The following is a 20,324-nucleotide window of genomic DNA, read 5'->3' as shown; positions in this document are numbered from 1 at the left end:
TGCATGGTACCTCTAGCAGTGGCACCAGATAGACCTTCCCTCCATGGCCCCAGCTGCCTCTGTGAGCCTCCGTGGAGATCCAGCTCTTGGCCTCTGTTCCACCAGCCTCAGGGTGGCACTAGTTTCCTGCTATTGCCAATCTCTGGGTGACCACATCGCCCCCTATTCGGCTTTCAGGTCTTCCAAAGACCTATGTAGCTAAGTCCTTGCATTAAAGGGCTCCTATATGACTGCATGGGCCATGACTAATGTGGCCTCCTCTCACATCTTCAGCCTTGATCGTGCCTTACCTGACACCTGTCCGACTGACTCAGCTCCCTAGCCAAGACTTTCCTCGGGACTATATTCTCCTGTGAGGAGTCCCTGTTCACACCTGGCTCTTCAGTTCTTATCTGTCTGTGATCATCCAGATTTGATACCAGCCTATGCAGCTGTGCCCTGACCAGAGCCCCAGCCCTGATCACTGAGACTGGATACCCACCTAACTCCAGTACCCTCGAGGACCAGCATGGGCCACCTGTCCCTCCTTGAACTCAGTAATTAAGTTAACACTCACACTGAGTTTCCCAATAAATATTTTACATTTTAAACTCTTTCCAGGAGCAACCATACACCATTAACTGATAGGTTAGTCAGGCAAAAGTAAATCTGTGACTTGAAATGACTGTCTAACTGGCCCCAAACTCACCTGATATTTTCACAACGTTCCACTTTCTTTTGGCTAGAAAGATACAGCAGATGTACAGACTAGAGTCAGAACACAGTGTTCCAGAAAATGAGGATGCATTTGGCAACTACCCACATAAGTGCAGTAAGTACAGTATTAGTGACTATCCTTGCTTGAGGCTTCTTGTTTTGTAAAGAGATCTGTCCCATTTCAAGTCTTGCGTTCCAAAAGAAATCACCGAATTATCCTTAATGGCCAAACTCTAAAAGCTCAACTCTCTTGATTAATTTTTCAAAAGGCTCAAAAGTGAAAAAAGCTAACCAAACAACTGCATGTGAGGAAGAACATGGTGGTGTTGATCTGGGATTGGAGCCAGGACTGGCAGACACAGTGACTTTCCTGGGCAGACAAGCACTATATTTATTCAAGTTGCACACTGCACTACAGCTTTTGGAAACATTCAGTTCATGTCTGTGAGAGCTTCTAGAATGGGAAAGGGTATGGGTTTCCTTAAATGTTAAGTAAACTACGAGAAGTGATCAACTACCTTAATATGTGCTTCTGAGCCCTTCTGTCCTTACTCAGCTATTCCCAGTTTGCCCGGAAGCTAATGCAGGCAGCTGTCTTAAGGGAAAGCACATTAATAAAAAGAAGAAAAAGAACAGGCACAGATTTACAGGTTATGTTCTAAATTGATCCACTGCACAAATGCACAAGGCCCCCAAGAGTTTATGCCATGCTGCCTGTGCAAAGACACAGGGGCACTGTGTCTGCAAAATAGCCACAGCCCCTCCCATTCGACAAGCCCGGGAGACCCCACCTGAGAGCCCCTGGGCCAACACAAGGCCCCCATCTCGCTGTATTTGGATGCCAAGAGCCTAGTATTTTAACATCACCTAACATTGTGAATGAGGATGTAAAATCCCAAGAAAATGTGTCTGTAGAAACATCAGTGTGAAATTCAGTGCTTTTTCAAAGTGCATTGTTACTGTTTTCCTAAAACCACTGCCTGAATTTCAGGTTTCTACAGATGTGGAAATCATTTAAATCATAATAGCTTAAGTTTACAAATAAGAACTTGGACTTTTATTATTTTTTCCCACCCAAGTTTCTGAATGATTTCATCCCTGAAAACTTACAAAAGGGAAAATTTTCAACTAGGAAATATGAGTGTGTGGGTCTTGTCCTGTCTTCATTCCACCACTGTCTAGTCATATGACCATGAGTATATTTCATAATCTCTCTCATCAACTTTCTTTCTTGTAAACAAGGTGGTTGGCCCCTTCTAGGCCTAAATGTTCTGATTAAAATGTACAATCGGCTCCAGAATAATAACCTAAAAAATGCAGGTTTTCATTCAAGGTAAATTTGAAGCATGATGAAATAAAAACACTGGCTCTTAGATTTCTAAAACTATTTTGGAGGCTACACTGCAGCTTGGGGCTGAGATGACAAATATAAGAGAAACAACAATAAAAAGATAAAGGAACGTGTGTGATTTAGAAAAGCTTCCAAAAGTTACTAAGGTTTCACATGATGTAATGCACATTTTTTTCAATTTGCACTCAAAAGCTTTTCCCTTCAGTACAGAAGAGTTTGTAATATTTCTAACTGACAGCATGTGAGGAAGAGAAAAATCAAATATTACACTACACGAGCTTTCATCCTGTCACAAAGCCATTAGAGTTAATGGAAAACGGTGGCATTGTTAAGTTTTATTTATAGTTTCTTCTTAATAAAATGAAAAATGAACAGAAAAACACTCTGAATAGAAATTTTTAAAGATATTAAAGATCGAAGACCAATAGCAAAAACATATATGTTGACATAGGCCTATAAATAGTCTTTTTTATGTATAGATACTAGGCTTGTGTATGGGTCCTGCGGAGTTGTCCTTTTCCCCACTGGCATCGTGAGTAATTAGATATCCTGCAGTCCCAGGTCACTGCCATCAGGAATTTGGTGACCTCATAATGTGAAAAAGATCGTGTCTTCAATTCAAACTGTATACAATCTGTCCTAAACACTACTGACTGACCCCCAGTATAACCAAGTGAAGCGTGATACCGCACACCGAATTGTCACCTGCCGTCAAACCAACAAACCAGGCACTATCCTAAATTAGGTCTAGGAGCAGGAGAGAGAAAGATCACATTTGTTTAGCGCTTACGGTCCAATGCTTCACAAACTGTATCCCATTTAGTCAGACAAATGTGTCCTAAACATTTCACATTTTTTAATCCCCGCTCCCATCATAATACATGACAACAATAACAGTAACACTGTTATTTAAATAGAACTTTGAGCAGGAGTCAGCAATAAAAGGCCAGAGATTATATATTTTAGGTGTTGCAGGCCAAGAGGCAAAATTGAGCACACAAATACCCTCAAATTTGATATTGACCAAATTCAGCAGTCACGCCAACTGAATGCAACACATCTACCAATAAGGAAGAACAGAAATCTTGGGAGGGATAACATTTCATCTAGTTGGCTTTTAGAGTTCATGTTCCCTATTAGCAGCTCTACCGCAAATATTCATCTGTACATTCTTAGCCTGTAGGTAATGCAGAAACAGGCTGCAGGCCAGATCTGCCGGTAGTTGGCTGACACCTGCTTTACACCTTACCCCAAGTGTTTTCATTAATCATTCATTCAACTAATTTTTAATATATTCCTTCAGGTATTCTTTCAAAAAATATTAGATGAGTATGTACCATGTGCCTCACTGGACCATGGGGATACAGAAGTTTTCGTCTTTTCTGGATATACACCCAGGAGTGGGATTGCTGGGTGGTATGGTAATTCTAATTTTCGTTTTATAGGGAACCTCCATATGGTTCTCCATAGTGGCTGCACCAATTTACATTCCCACCAAAAGTGCAGGAGGGTTCCCTTTTCTCCACACCCTCTCCAGCATTTATTATTTGTAGACTTTTTGAAGATGGCCATTCTGGCCCGTGTGAGGTGGTACCGCATTGTAGTTTTGATCTTCATTTCTCTAATAATTAGTGATGTTGAGCAGCTTTTCATGTGCCTGTTGGCCATCTGTGAATCTTCTTTAGAGAAATGTCTATTTAGGTCTTCTGCCCATTTTCTTGATATTGAGCTGTATAAGCTGTTTGTATAGTTTGGAAATTAAGCCCTTGCAGTCGTATCATTTGCAAATACTTTCTCCCATTCCATAGGCTGTCTTTTCGTTTTCTTTGCTCATGGTTTCCTTTGCTGTGCAAAAGTTTTTAAGTTTATCTAGGTCCCATTTGTTTATTTTTGTTTTTATTTCCATTACTCTAGGAAACAGATCCAAAAAATTACTGCCGTGATTTATGTCAAAGAGTGTTCTGCCTACGTTTTCCTCAAGGAGTTTTATAGTATCTGGTCTTAACATTTAGGTCTTTAATCCATTTTGAGTTTATTTTTGTACATGGTGTTAGAGAATGTTCTAATTTCCTTCTTTTTACATGTAGTTGTCCAGTTTTCCCAGGACCACTTATTAAAGAGACTGTCTTTTTTCTCCACTGTATTATATACTCTTGCCTCCTTTGTCATAGATTAATAAGTGCCTGGGTTTATTTCTGGGTTTTCTATCTTATTCCATTGATCTATGCATCTGTTTTTGTGCCAGTACCATACTGTTTTGATGACTGCAGCTTAATAGCATAGGCTGAAGTCAGGGGGCTGATTCCTCCAGCTCCGTTCTTCTTTCTCAAGATTGTTTGACTATTCGGGGTCTTTTGAGTTTCCACACAAATTTTAATTGTTTTTGTTCCAGTTCTGTGAAAAATGCCATTGATAATTTGATTGGAATTGCATTGAATCTGTAGACTGCCTTGGGTGGTATAGTCATTTTCACAATATTGATTTTTCCAATCCAGGAACATGGTATATCCCTATCCCTCCATCTGTGTGAGTCCTCTTTGATTTCTTTCATCAGTGTCTTATAGTTTTCAGTACGTTTATTCTTAGGTATTTTATTCTTTCTGATGGGATGGTAAATGGGATTGTTTCCTTAATTTCTCTCTGATATTTCATTGTTAGTGTATGGAAATGCAACAGATTTCTGTATATCGAATTCATTGATGCAACTTTATCGAATTCATTGATGAGCTCTAGTAGTTTTCTGGTAGCGTCTTTAGGATTTTCTATGTATGGTACCATGTCATCTGCAAACTGACAGTTTTACTTCTTCCTTTCCAATTTGGATTCCTTTTATTTCTTTTTCTTCTCTGATGGCTGTGGCTAGGGTCCCTGCACCCAGGACACAAGCACAACTAGGGGCTCCCTGCGTACGTGGAGAAGAGTGTACCAAATGCCATAATAGAGCTGTGTGTGAGTCAGGTGCAGGCAGGGCATCCCAGGAGGAAGTGGCCACCTCTGTCTGATGCAGCCAGCACTGCTCCAGTGGTTCAGAGCCCAAAGTCTACAGTGAGACTTCCTGTCCTCAGATCCCTGCTAACCACTAGCTAGCAGTGTAACCCTGAGCAAGACATTTAACCTCTCTGTGCCTCCATTTCCCAACTGTGAAATGACAGTGGTAATAATGGTGCTTACCCTACAGGTTGTTTCGAGCTCTCAGCAAATTAATTCACGCAGAGCATTTGAAGCAGTGACCGGCACACAGGAAGCACATGCAAGTGTTGGCTGCTCTCCTTATGACAGAGACAACTGGGATGGAGCTGAGTCTTAAATGATGACTGGGAATTTCTACCTCACCTCAAGGTAGAGACAGTCTTCCTGGCAGAAAACAACGCATGCAAACACACACCAGCATGTAAAGCAAGCCCAAGTGCTTTGCTGTAGCTCAGCAGTGAAGGGGTTTGAGAGGCAGGAGGTGAGGACAGCAAGGACAGAGGCAGAGGCTTGTGTGTGCCCTTCAGAGGGAAAAGATCTTGATCTTCAAGGGGGCGCGCGTTCTAGACAGCTGAGAGCAGCGGCGTCGGAGGGTCTAGCGGTGGAGTGGAGGACGCCAGGGAGAAGGCAAGGATGGGGACAAAACGACAGGACGAGGACTAAGGCGACAGTGACAAGGAGAGATGACCACAGCCTGAAAAAGGAAAGTGGCACTGAGGACACAGAGGAGGGGAGGACTTGGGAGCCGTGCAGAAGCAGTTTCAGAAGCTCAGGGACCCTCAGCTGCATCTCACGAGGGAAAGGGACAAGGGGGAGTCCCAAGTGACAGCCAGATCTCTGGCCTTGGTAAACGGTGGATGGTGGGACTGATGGCCTGACGGGAACTCAGGCTGAGTTAGAGGAACAGGCAGGGAGGGGTCCAGACACAATGGTAAACCAGGGGAAGGCCCGGCCATACCCTGCAAGGCAGCTAGGCCCGAAATCCCAGGGCTGCACAGAAGCAGAACAGAAGAGCAAGCTTAACCGTCAGGAGGATCTAGAGGCTGGACCGAGGGCGCTGGGGTGGGTGCGGGGTGGCAGAGGATGAGCGGTCCCAGCGCTCCCGGAAAAGGCCCGAGGAGGGGGCGGTAAGGAGGAACCCGCCGCTCAGGAAGTGCGGTCTAACCTGGGCGGGGGGGGGGGGGGGGGGGGGGGGGTGGGGATGCGGAAGGAGGGAGGGAAACGCAAGAGGGAGGGCATATGGGGATACATGTATACGTAGAGCTGATTCACTTTGTTATCCAGCAGAAGCTAACACACCATTGTAAAGCAATTGTACTCCAATAAAGATGTAAAATAAATAAATAAATAATAAAACAGATATTCCCTGGTCAAAAAAAAAAAAAAAAAAGAAAGAAAATGAGGTCTCGAAATACACATTCGAGGCTCATCGGAACATGTGCAGTGGGTGGTGCCCCGCCCCGAGAGGGTGAGGAGAATTAGGAGAAGGGGAGAAACAGGATGCTGAGAGAGAACTCTCCGGAGGACACAAGAAATCAGGGGGAAGCACTGTCCCAGGAGCCACGGGGGAAGGTCACAAAGGGGGCAGTAAACACGCTCAGATGCTGCAGAAGAGTCAGGGAGGATGAGGCCCCGCGCTCTCCCGACTTGGCGATTGGAAGAGTCACCGTGAGAGCTGAGGGCAGCAGAGCCGTTTGCAGGGAAGCTGGAACTTCAGGCGTGAAGAAAGCATGGAAAATCACAGGGTGGCAGCAAAAGGGAGGCTGCTGGGATCCCACTTCTGGGTGTTTATCCGAAGGAAATGAAAACAGGATCTTGAAGAGACATCTGCATCCTCAGGTTCCCAGCAGCGTTATTCACAGCAGCCAAGACGGGGATACAACCTAAGGGTCCGTCAGCGGATGAGCGGATAAGAATCTCAAGATCCATGATGTGTGTGGAGGCGATGGGACATCATTCAGCCGTGAGAAGGAAGGAAATCCTGCCATTTGACACAACATGGACAGACCGTGAAGGTGTCATGCTCAGAGAAAGAAGCCAAAGGCATTAGATACCTTATGTTCTCACTTACATGAAGAAATTTTAAAAGTCAAACTCAGAGAAACAGAGTGTAGAACGGTGGTCGCCAGGGCCTGAGGCAGGGGGCAGGGGGATGAGGAGATGTTGCTCAAAGGGTACAAACTCCCGGCTAGAAGATGAATAAATTCTGGGGATCTGGATCTAATGTACAGCACAGTGACTAAAACGGACTGTATTCTTTACTCCAAAGTTGTTAAGAGAGTAGATCTTAAATGTTATAACCACACACAAGAAAAGTGGTAATTTTTTATATAAATTTATTTATCTATTTATTTTTGGCTACATTGGGTCTTTGTTGTGTGCAGGCTTTCTCTAGTTGTGGCGAGCAGGGGCTACTCTTCATTGCAGTGCACAGGCTTCTCATTGCAGTGGCTTCTCTTGTTGTGAACCACGGGCTCTAGGTGCGCAGGCTTCAGTAGTTGTGGCACGTGGGCTCAGCAGTTGTGGCTCGTGGGCTCTAGAGCACAGGCTCAGTAGTTGTGGCACAAGGGCTCAGTAGTTGTGGCTCACGGGCTCTAGAGAGCAGGCTCCATAGTTGTGGCGCACGGGCTTAGTTGCTCCACGGCATGTGGGATCTTCCCGGACCAGGGAACAAACCCATGTCCCCTGCATTGGCAGGCAGATTCCTAACCACTGCACCACCAGGGAGGCCCCAAAATGGTAATATTTGAGAGGATGGAGGTGTCAGCTAATCTTATTGTGGTAAATATCTTGCAATACGCAGGTGTATCAAATCATCACACTTGTATGCCTTAACCTTGCATGTGTTACATGTCAATAACATCCCAATAAAGCTGGGAAAACAACTTTAGGCTGTGGTGGAGAGTTAGGGAGAGGTAAGTATAAAAATCTAGTCCCCTGAGGTGCCCACGGTTATGCCTTTTTTTAAAAGATAAAGAAAATAAGGCCCAGATATTTGTCTGAGGCCCATTGACTAGCAAGTGGGAAAGCTGGAATGCTGTTCCATGCCTTCTAGCTCCAAGACCAATGCCTTTTCCACTATAACGCTTTGGAAACATTGTGTTTTGGGTCAAGATGTGGGAGGAGATCTATAGCTAGGAACAAGAGGAATATTAACAAGAGTGTATTTTGTTAATGCTTTTAGCTTTTCCAGGGCAGTAAAATTAATACTTGAATGAGCATATAGCTTAGGGCTTTATCTCATCAACATCCATACAACCCCTCCATATGGGCATTTATATTGAGTGAAAACTGAAATTGAGGCTTTCGGGCTAAGTTACTCGCTCAAGAAGATATAAGAATTAAGCAGAGGAGCAGTGACTCAAAAGGAGGTTAATCTGGAGGCACTGCTGATACTGCTTGAAAACTTTGGTAGGTACCTCACTCCTATCAGGATGGCCACTGTCAAAACCACAGAAAACAAGTGCTGGCGAGGATGCAGAGACCCTGGAACCCTTGTGCACCGCCGGGGGGAATGCAAAACGCTGCAGCCGCTCTGGGAAACAGTATGGCTGTTCCTCCAAAAATGAAAAATAGAATTACCACATGATCCAGCAATTCTCCTTCAGGGTATATACCCAAAAGAATTGAAAGCAGAGTCTCAAAGAAATATTTGTGCACTCATGCTCACAGCACCATTATTTGTAATAGCCTAAAGGTGGAAGCAACCCAAGTGTCCATCGACAAACAAACAGACCAACAAAATGTGGTGTATGCAAACCACGGAATATTATTCAGCCTCAATAAAGGAAGGAAAGTTCCACACATGCTGCACCACAGATGAACCTTGAAGACATTATTCCTAGTGCAGGAAGCCACTCACAAGTGGACATGTGCTAGATGATTCCAGTCATTCTGAGGGAACTGGAACAGTCAAAATCGTAGAGACAGAGTAGAAGGTTGGTTGTCAGGGGTTGGGGGGAGGGAATGAGGAGGTATTGTTTCACAGAGGTTCAACTGGGGAAGAAGAAGCTCTGCAGATGGATGGTGGTGATGGGTACACCACGTGAATGTGCTCAGTGCCACTGAACTGTACACTGAGAAATGGTGAAGTGGTAAATTCTATGTTATGTGTGTTTCACCACAACTGAAACAAAAAACTTGGGCACAAAGAGGGTAAGTTATTTTTTCAGTTATATACATCAGTTACTGCAGCTCTAAGCCTAGAGCTGAAACCTCCTACTTCTGAGCGTTGATCTTACTAGATAGCGCTCATGGGCTTTCTTTCAGCTCTGACTCGGACTTGAGGTTATGCAGGTCCTTACAGCTCGTTGCCATGGTCCTTCTTTATGTGTAACTCTTGACTGATGTCTTTCTTACCTACAGAATCAGGCTGATTACCTTCCTTCTTTGCATCTCGTATATGTTTATCATGTTTTTACATTACTGTCAGCCTGACTATACATATAGAAACATGACAGACAGGATATGGACCAGATGACAAAGTCTTCCTCACCATTGGTCAGACAGCACCTGTTATGTGACCCACTGAGGAGATCTTAGGTATAAACTACGACTCCTCCCTACACCTATACTGACAATTAATTGAGCTGAAAACATCCTATGTTACCATCTCTTTCTGTAATTGCCTTTTCTTTCTTGAACAAACTTCTTAAAGGCAAAAACTTACAATATGCTAAAAACTTAATTGATTAGACTACCAGAAGCTCTCAATCTGGGAGAAGGCAATAAATTGCTACTGCAGAAACAGACAAAATTCTTTGAAGCCCTTGAGGTAGTTTTCCTGCAGTGAGGTCCCACTGTGGCAGAGACCTCTAGCTGCCCACAGAATATCCATCCTTCTCTTTTTTCTTAGTAACAGCAGAACATCTGTATTTTTGAGGGGAGCAAAGTGCCTGGAGGAAATTAGCTTTTCCAACATCCCCTGAAGACAGAGATGGCCAATAAGATATTAGTGGAAGCCCTCAGGTAGGGTTTCTAGGAAGGAATTTTAAAGAGAGCTTACTGAACCAGCAGGTACCCCTTTGACCTTCCACCCTTCATTCTTCTTCCTTCAGTGAGACAGACATGGTGGCTGGAGTGGCAGCAGCCATCTAGAGCCCGTGAAGGAGGGAGACCAAAAGAATCTCAGTTACCCTGACATCCTGAAGACATCAAAGCAGTGCCAGCAACTGTCTACCTGCAGTCTTCTGGTTTAGAAAGTAAACCCTTAGGAGTTCAAGATCGTGGCGGGGAGAGTGTCTGTTAACTCTCAGCCAAATGCAATTCTTAAGGGGGAATACTTAGGATGCTGAAAAGATCCTATATCTCTGTGAAGTAAGACATTTAATTTGTTATAAATAAATGTTACAAATGATGATGACGACGACGACGACAACGACGTTAACCTCTGTGAAGGTGGCAGGTACTGAGGCACGGCAAGGCTAAGTTGTTCACCTAAGGTCTCACAGATAATAAGTGGGAGGCTGCGCTTTGAATCCAGAGTCCATGCTTTAAACTACAAGACAGTAATATCACACGTGACAAACTAACATACACTGCACAAATAAACCTCCACAGATACACTAATCTTAAAGGAGCTTTGTTGATTCATCAAGGAAAATTCTCATTACATGTCATCCCTCAATTGCTCCTCTATTTGAGAAACTGTTTCCTGCAGGAACTGAGATAAGTCTCACAAGCCATTTGGCTGGTTTCATAGCTGTCTCACGTGCTACCTTAAACATAGCTTGGACCGTAACCACAGTCTCCTGACGGAAGTCCCTCCTCACCCCCTTCCAACACTGCAAGATTAACCTCCCGAAAGTGAGATTTGACCACATCACAGCCCTTCACACAAGCCTTCAGTGGATCCCCGCTGCCTGCATCTGCTCCCAGCCCCTCCCCTTCGCCCTCCACACCCTCCAGTGTCCCCTGCATTCACCTGGGATTTTCCATGTTGGACCCTGGCTCATGCTGCCCGGTCCACCTGGATGCATGTCCTCTCCCATCCTCCCCCAGCTCCACGTGTCAGCACCAGACCTCACCCTCGAGATCGAAGTCAAATGGCTCGCGTGCCATGTTGTGGCTGCTTCTGGACAAGGGCTGAGCTGCCATGGAAGTGGTTTGGGAGGAAGAGCGCTGGGTTTCAGAGTCTCCCCTAAAGACAGCAAGGGTACCCCAGCCAGCAGCAGCCCCATCCAGACCAGGGCCAGGTCTGGACCCCTTCCTCTATCACCCTTCCCTGCTGTGCTTTCACTTCCCTCCTCCTGGGGGATCAAAATCAACACCATGGACAGCCTTCAAGCTAAAAATACTTCACAAAAGGGACACTGGTAACCCTCGGGACGGGACGTGTGAGAAAAGGGAAGGAGAGAGGCCCTGGGGAAGCTCTCCCGGGGCCAAGAGGTCCAGCCGACAGGAAGCTGCTGCCTCTCTGACCTACTGACCAAGATCATCCAAGTCAGGGAAATCCAGAAGGGAGCTCACCCAAGGCTGGTGCATCATAAGAAGGGCCTCACTTCTGAGACCCCCAGGTAACTGGAGGGTTGATCACTACTGACTGCACAGCACCTTGCACAGGAAAACCAAGTGCAGCCAAATACAAAGCATCCCCCCGGGGCTGCAGGTCTCACTCACTGACTGATACAAAGTTATCAGATTCAGTCACTCAAAACCACATATTCTAAACCAAGTCATGCACCATGACCGAGCCTAGAGCTACTCGGTGTGACTTGATTGCAGTTCTCCCCACCGCGAGTACTGCTACTGCTAGGGTCCTCCAGTCGCGGGAGGATGCGAGCTTCTCCCCCCTCTCCCAGAAGCCCCGTGTACACATACACCATGTGCGGGCATCTGGCTGTCGCACCCTCCCCAGCAGCCGGCAGCTTGTGAAGGCCGGGGAGGGCGGCACCAAGTCTGCTGTGCTTTTTCTTGCCCCAGTTAGACTAACACCCCACACTGCACTCGGGAGAGCTTTATAAGGTCTTGAATGAAGAATGCGAATGCTCCGAATTAGCTGCATTTTATGGTGAGTTAAGCAATTCAGCTGGTCACTCTCACACCCTTCTCTCCTCCTCCCCTCCCATCCCAACACCCCCCAGAAAACAAGACGCCAAGTGAACCTGGGGCCAAAGAGGAGAGAAAGAAAGTGCACCCGAGTCCCACACGCTTCTGGAACCCCCGTTACGCTGGGTTTAGGTGGATTTTTCCAAAGCACCACGAATGCTGGTTTTTAACTTAAAAATAGATGTCTAATCCCTCTCCATCCCCAATCACACACGGCCTGTACACAGTAAACCACAGCAGGGAGAAAGCTGTTTATACCCCCTCTTTCTTTGTCTGCCAGTACACCCCCCAACCCCTCCCCAATTTAATCTTTAACTCACCCAAATTAGGAGGAATTCTGTTTCTGGCCTTAACAGGCTTCACAAAAGGGCCAAGAGTGTGTGAACCAAAGCCCAGCTCAGCCATATGTGTGTTGTGGGGAGGGATCAGCGTTTCCTCAACATCCTCAAAGGAAACGTTACTTCCTAAAAGGAAAACTGTGGAGGGGCTGGTGGTCCCCTCGGGGCCGTCAGTCTGCTGCCACTCAGGCCGCCTGGAACATGAACCCGGGCGCCAAAGGCACCACACGGGGCTTAGGGAGTGTCTGTTCCTCACCCGAAGCCCACCAGGCCCGCAGGAGATTCCTTCTTAGTCTCCAAGCTCGAGGGAAGGAGAGGGATCGCTGTCACAGGGATAATAAATGTCTGTGGGCCACACCCCAGGGCATCTGGAGGCTAAGGTCCCCCCAGGATGTGGTCCCCTGCGGGGGATGCCAAGCACAGGCCTCTGGCTTATCTTCACACTTCCCTCCACACCTTATCTGAGCAAAATCAACACCACAGACAGTCCTCAAGCTAAAATACATCACAAAAGGAAAACTCGTGACTCTCTGGGTATGTGAGAAAGGGGGCCGCAGACAGGCCCTGGGAAAGCTCTCCCAGCGCTGAGGGGTCCGCCCGACAGGAGGCTGCTCCCTCTCTGATCTGTTGACCACAGCCATCCAAGGCCGGGAAATCCGGAAGGCAGCTCAAGGTAAACGCAGCATGAGTTTCAACAGGATCTGAGAACACCAGCAGTGCCGGTGGAAACACTGGCGCTGAGGGCAGGAAATTCTTGTTTGGTTGACAGATCAAGCAGTTCTGTGTCCAAAAGGCACTGCACAATTATGCACAACCAACAACAACCTTTAAATCCCAATGAATAATGCTGGGACCCAGTAACACCACAGGTGCCAACCTACTTACCGATCATTTCCTATAAAGCTGCCCGATTTAAGATGAGGACGTACCTGTGGGTAGGTCAGCAGCGGGAACCACGCCCCTACCAGCACTACGATGAGTGACACAGCGCCACAGGTGGGGGTCCGTTTATTTAAAGAGTCATTGATCAAAAGTGGGAAGTACGGAGGTCATTCCGGAGAATCTGGCCTCTGTAACTTAGCATCTGAACAGGCACACGTCTGATAACTGTGCAGGGACAGCAGACGCCACCCAGGGTGGTACCGGGTGGGCCAGAGTGTAAAGTCACCCTCCTCAGGGGTCACATTCAAATTAAATCTATAGCAGGGACGAAGGTTTAACTGACATGCTCTTTAAAATCCACCCCAAACGGGCTTCCCTGGTGGCGCACTAGTTGAGAGTCCGCCTGCCGATGCAGGGGACACGGGCTTGTGCCCCGGTCCGGGAAGATTCCACATGCCGCGGAGCGGCTGGGCCCGTGAGCCATGGCCCCTGAGCCTGCGCGCCCAGGAGCCTGTGCTCCGCAACGGGAGAGGCCACAGCAGTGAGAGGCCCACGTACCGCAAAAAAAATAATAATAATAAAATCCACCCCAAACGGGCTTCCCTGGTGGCGCAGTGGTTGAGAGTCCGCCTGCCGAGGCAGGGGACACAGGTTCGTGCCCTGGTCCGGGAAGATCCCACATGCCGCAGAGCGGCTGGGCCCGTGAGCCATGGCCGCTGAGCCTGCGTGTCCAGAGCCTGTGCTCCGCAATGGGAGAGGCCACAACAGTGAGAGGCCCGTGTACCGCTTAAAAAAAAAAAATTCCACCCCAAAGCACTCTTTAAACTGTATTAGACATAAACAACAAAACCACTCGGCAGCTCCATTCTGAGCGAGCACGAGGAACCAGGCAGAGACAGAGACAAAGATGGGGGCGGGGGAGGGAGGGAAGGGAATGGAACCTGAGAAGTGCGGTTTCATTTAGTTCTGAGGTCAAGGTAACCGATCACATTACCCTGTCTTATTTCTTATGGTTTAATGGTCGAACGATGTAATATTTCTACAGGCGAAGGAACATATGCAGCACACGCACCTAAGTTATGAAGCAAACCAGTAAATTCAGCACCCAAGACGCACCACCCACAGAGCGGCACCCACCCTGTCACATCACGTGGAGGCCCCCTGCATTGGGAGGGCTTTTTTTTTTTTTCGTATTTATTGATTTGGCTGCATCGAGTCTTAGTGGCAGAACGCAGTATCTTTAGTCAAGGCGTGTGGGATCTAGTTCCTTGACCAGGGACTGAACTCGGGGCCCCGGCATTGGGAGCGCAGAGTCTTAGCCACTGGACAACCAGGGAAGTCCCCGGGTGACGTATTTAATCTCTGTTAGTCAGGCACTTAGGAGCTGATGCACTGATTAGAGATGACTCCAGGCTTCAGGGTCTTTTCCTGGAACTCACGGTCAGCCATGATTAGGGTTCCCAGCAGCTCACTGAGAAGGGAGGCTTCCCTCAAAGCCAACCAGATGGAACAGAGCCAAGCCGCTCTAGGTCCTCACCTGCACCCAGAGAGGAGCCACAGGAAACTGTGAGCACAGAGTGGAGGGGCGGCCAGTGCCCACCAGTGCTGGAGGGGTCCGATGCCCTCTCTCACCCCCTCACAGTTCCCCAAATGGGCACCCATTCCAATCCTCTCATTTACCACGATGTGGACTCGGCCACGTTATTTATTTATTAATTATTATTTTGGTCCCAATTAATTTTATTTGATATCTAAAATTTTTTCACTTTTATTTTATATTGGAGTCTAGTTGATTTACAGTGTTGGGTTAGTTTAGGTGTACAGCAAAGTGATTCAGTTATACCTATACGTGTACCTATTCTTTTTCAGATTCTTTTCCCATTTAGGTCATCACAGAGTATTAAGTAGGGTTCCCTGTGCTATACAGTAGGTCCTTGCAGATTATCTATTTTATATGTAGTAGTGTGTATATGTTAATCCCACACTCCCGATTTATTGGCCACGTTATTTACCTGCTCTGAGTCTGTTTCATCACCTGTCCGTAATCTTCCCACCCCCAAGAAAAGGATCAGGTCAGAGTATATGAACGCTCCTTAGAGCCGATGATTATTGTATACATGCTTGTGTCTATATTTTCGTTTTTATTATTATTATTTGTTAGAATATACTGAGGGAAGACCAGGATACAGGCCCAGGACTGGGTTTCAGGGTACATTGCCCTATATTCTGATTAAATACAAAGAGACTGGTACATCTTTTCAGGAAAGAAGTTACCCTTCTTTAGGTCTTAGAAAAAGGACAAACTTATGTTCAGTGGCCCTTCAAGGCCTCCTGATATTAAAATTCATTCTCATTTAACAAATATTTCACACGTATATGTATCATGCCAGGCACCGTGCCAGGCAAGGAACAGGGTGTAAACAAGAAATCAGGGTCCTGCCCTCAAGGGGTCCATTTTCTAATGGGGGCGGGGAGACAATAAGCAAGTGAACAAATTCACAGAGCATTTCGGATGGCTCCCATGTGAGGAAGGGAACAGAGAGGTGCCATGCTTTGGCCCAGCTAGTGAGGGGTGGTGGGGCGTTTAGAAAGGCTGGTCTAGGAAGGGCCATCGGAAGACGTACAGCAGGTGATCCTGGGCCGAGGAGGCACTTGGTGAGTCCAAGAGCCCGGGGATGTGACTGTCTGGGTGTGGCCTGGAGTCTCCAGGCTCTGCAGGTGTTTCTGATGCACGGCCTGAGTTAAGCACCACCCAGGTAAGCCTGTAAGTAGGCTCAGGACAGAGCCCTGGGGCACCAGGGGATTGCGGCCTTCCACTTCGGAACCTTTGCTCCAGAAGCATGGCCAGGTGAGGGGGCGTGTCCACAGCAAGTGTACAGGAGTAATTACTTCTTTCACTTTACAGCCTGGAGGGAGGCAAGACAGTGTGTGTGCAATATTTACTCCCTGGAGCCTTGACTTTTCCTCCTGAAGGAATACTTCTAGGAAAAACATTACAACTAAATCAGCATACTCTATATCCCTGGAAACTGCCCACTGCTTCTCATTTCAAGTGTTAAAAAAAATACCAAAAGAAGGCATAAATTCATTATGATTGTCTCTGGCATTCCATAAAATGAATGATTAGAAATTAACACAGCATGACTCTGTATGGGGAGTGGACAGGTTTTATAATCCACATGTCAAGAAATAATAAGCAGCTGAGCATCCGTGGCTGCAGGCACCCAGCTGACTTTATGGCCCATCGTAAAGCAGAAAAGTCATCCATACAAAGGATGGTTCCTATAAAAGAAGCTGATCATCACTGCAACCATTATATGCCCCGTGACAGGAAGCTCACCAAACTCACCACAGTGGCTTCCTCTGGGGAGGAGAAGGACAAAGAGTCCTTTCATCAGAAATATCTTACTTCTTTCATTTAAAACAATCTGAAGCAAACATGGCACAATAGTTATGAATTCTAGGGAGTGGTCCATGAGTGCTTATTGTATTTATACTTTATTAAAAAGAGAAAGAGAGAGAGAACATTTGAAGGGTAAAAAAATTCTTCATTTAACATTTCTTGCATAATGTGTTAAATTGGCTGAAACCGTATAATTATTTCTTACCATGACTGTTTGCCAGTTTCTGAGGCAATGATCCAGAATTCATCATTACCACTTGTGCTCCTGTTATATTTATACACAAGGGCTAAGGAAAATCTGTTCAATGCTGTGCAGATTGTCTACTTCACACTCTTCTCTCTTATTCGATTGAATAGAAGAGGACCTTAAGTGCCTCTCTGCCATTCTTCCTAAAAGTACTGCAGACAGTCTCCATAATTTCCCAGGAAGACTGATCCTGACTCACCTCTTCCAGAGCCCTACCACTGACTTAGACATTTGGGTCAATCTTTACATATTCTTTTTTTCCCTTAATTTATGCTTTCAATATAAATCTGTTTCAGAGGGCAATACAACTTTAGGTTCTCACATGTCTTTACAGGATAATTCATGGTCTTGTGCTAAGTCAGGCCCAATAAAAAGCAAGAAATCATCAAAATGACAGTTGAGTAGTGCTGGGGCAGGCGCAGGAAATACAGAAACTGAAAGTTTTAGAATGGATATTTTCATCCTGAAATGTTTCTTAATCAATTGTACAGCAGTAGAAAACATTACCTTCCTGCAGGAAGGTGCAGTGGGGAGGAAGTAGAAAAAGAGACAAAGGAAGAGATTCTAACAAGTTCAACAATAAATTTTAACAGGATTCACATTGGTCGATCAAACCCTGTGAGTTGACTGGCAAGAAGTAATATATCCCAACACTGTGGTGTCAATTTAAAGGAACAACACAAATAAAACTTAAGCTTACAGAGAAGCTTTTACAGTATAAACTCCTAAATCAATATTATCATTACATCTAAAAATTAATATTTTTCACAAACTTACGGTTACCAAAGGGGATAGCAGGACTCGGGGGAGAGATAAATTAGGAGTTTGGGATTGACATCTACAAGCAAGTAATATATAGTAATATATAAAATAGGTAAACAGGGTACTTCCCTGGTGGCGCACCGGTTAAGAATCCACCTACCAATGCAGGGGACGCGGGTTCAAGCCCTGGTCCGGGAAGATCCCACATGCCGCGGAACAACTAAGCCCGTGCACCACAACTACTAAGCCTGCGCTCTAGAGCCCAAGAGGCACAACTGAGCCCGCAAGGCACAACTACTGAAGCCCGTGTGCCTAGAGCCTGTGCTCTGCAACAAGAGAAGCTACCTCAATGAGGAGCCCGCATGGAAGAGTAGCCCCCGCTCACCACAACTAGAGAAAGCCCACGCGCAGCAACGAAGACCCAATGCAGCTAAAAAAACAAACAAATAAATAATAAATTAATTAATTAAATAAAATAGGTAAACAACAAGGACCTACTGTACAGTACAAGGATGTCAACATCTTGTAATACAAGTATTACAATACCTTGTAATAACCTATAATGGAAAAGAATCTGAACTAGATTTTTGTATATGTATGTAAAACTGAATCACTTCGTTGTACACCTGAAACTAACACAATATTGTAAATTAACTATATTTCATTTCTAAAAAATTTTTTTTTAAAAATTAATATTTTTCAGAGGTTCAGTTGCCAAATGTATCTTAGGCTATAAAAGAAAGAACAGCGGGGAGAAAAGCCCTAACAGGCCGCAGACTTCCACTGCTGAATTTTTAATTGGGACTTAGCATCTCACAACTGACCAAAGTGTCACCCAAACAATTTACTTCTACTGCAGGCTGCCACTGGCAAGCCCACACTGCCACTTCCCTCTTCTTTGCTGTGGTCCCCATGTTCTTCAAAACTAGATAAGCATAAACTACAGCATGTGGCATCTCTGACAGGCCCAGCAGTACTGGACTGGCCACTTTTCAAATATCATACTTCACTAAGTCTTCCCAGGAGCCCCAAAGGTGGTGTCACCTCTGTGTTGCAGGTGAGGAAGCTGCATATCCAATATGCAGAAATAGAATGGAGGCACAGATTGAGAAAATACAAAAAATGTTTAACAAAGATCTACAAGAACTAAAGAACAAACAAACAGAGATGAACAACACAATAACTGAAATAAAAAATACACTAGAAGGAATCAATAACAGAATAACTGAGGCAGAAGAACGAATGAGTGAGCTGGAAGAAATGGTGGAAATAACTGCCGAGGAGCAGAATACAGAAAAAAGAATGAAAAGTATTGAAGACAATCTCAGAGACCTCTGGGACAACATTAAATGCACCAACATTCGAAGTATAGGGGTCCCAGAAGAAGAAGAGAAAAAGAAAGGGTCTAAGAAAACATTTGAAAAGACTATAGTAGAAAACTTCCCTAACATGGGAAAGGAAATAGTCACCCAAGTCCAGGAAGCATAGAGAGTCCCATACAGGATAAGCCCTAGGAAAAACACACCAAGACACATATTAATCAAACTAACAAAAATTAAATTCAAAGGAAAAATATTAAAAGCAGCAAGGGAAAAACAAAAAATAACATACAAAGGAATCCCGATAAGGTTATCAGCTGATTTTTCAGCAAAAACTCTGCAGGCCAGAAGGGAGTGGCAGGATATATTAAAGAGAAAAACACACAACCAAGATTACTCTACCCAGCAAGGATCTCATTCAGATTCAACAGAGAACTCAAAAGCATTTCAGACAAGCAAAAGCTAAGAGAATTCAGCACCACCAAACCAGCTTTACAGCAAATGCTAAAGAAGCTTCTCTAGGCGGAAACACAAGAGGAGGAAAAGACCCACAAAAACAGACCTAAAACAATTAAGAAAATGGTAATAGGAACAAACATATTGATAATAACCTTGAATGTAAATGGATTAAATGCCCCAACCAAAAGACACAGACTGGCTGAATGGATACAAAAACAAGACCCATATATATGCTGTCTACAAGAGGCCCACTTCAGACCCAGGGACACATACAGACTGAAAGTGGAGGGATGGAAAAAGATATTCCATGGAAATGGAAATCAAAAGAAAGCTGGAGCAGCAATACTCATATCAGATAAAATAGACTTTAAAATAAAGACTGCTACAAGAGATAAGGAGGGACACTACATAATGATGAAAGGATCAATCCAATAAGAAGATATAACAATTATAAATGTTTACCTCCACACAGGAACACCTTAATACCTAACACAAATGCTAACAACCATTAACAGGGAAATCAACGGAACACAATATTAGTAAGGGACTTTAACACCCCAATTACACCATTGGACAGATCATCCAAACAGAAAAAAAATAAGGAAACACAGGGTTTAAATGACACAGTAGACCAGATAGATTTAATTGATATTTATAGAACATTCCACCCAAAAGTGGCAGAATACACTTTCTTCTCAAGTGCACACGGAACATTCTCCAGGATAGATCACATCTTGGGTCACAAACCAAGCCTCAGAAAATTTAAGGAAACTGAAATCGTATCAAGCATCTTTCTGACCACAATGCTATGAGCTTGGAAATGAATTACAGGAAAAAATCTTTAAAAAAC

The 20,324-nt window shown here is 45.2% G+C and overlaps 1 protein-coding gene across 5 annotated transcripts in view; it reads right to left on the bottom strand.

Annotated features, from left to right (window-relative positions):
* The window catches only part of CSGALNACT1 (chondroitin sulfate N-acetylgalactosaminyltransferase 1), a 322,544-nt gene that overhangs the window by 251,063 nt on the left and 51,157 nt on the right, over positions 1–20,324 (bottom strand). For 3 of the 5 annotated variants that reach the window (XM_032618633.1, XM_032618627.1, XM_032618629.1), the window contains exon 1: positions 12,385–12,455. The exons of 1 other annotated variant lie outside the window; for it this stretch is intronic. The gene's annotated coding sequence lies outside the window, so the exon portion shown is untranslated. Of the gene's footprint in view, positions 1–12,384; positions 12,456–20,324 lie in introns of those variants that run through there. One more of the 5 variants, XM_032618628.1, reaches the window with a different exon arrangement.

The sequence above is a fragment of the Phocoena sinus genome, chromosome 21, assembly GCF_008692025.1.
Source record: "Phocoena sinus isolate mPhoSin1 chromosome 21, mPhoSin1.pri, whole genome shotgun sequence".
NCBI classification, from domain to species: Eukaryota; Metazoa; Chordata; class Mammalia; order Artiodactyla; family Phocoenidae; genus Phocoena; species Phocoena sinus.
Note: the sequence above shows the minus strand (reverse complement) of the source record. Positions and strands in the feature narration are given on the sequence as shown.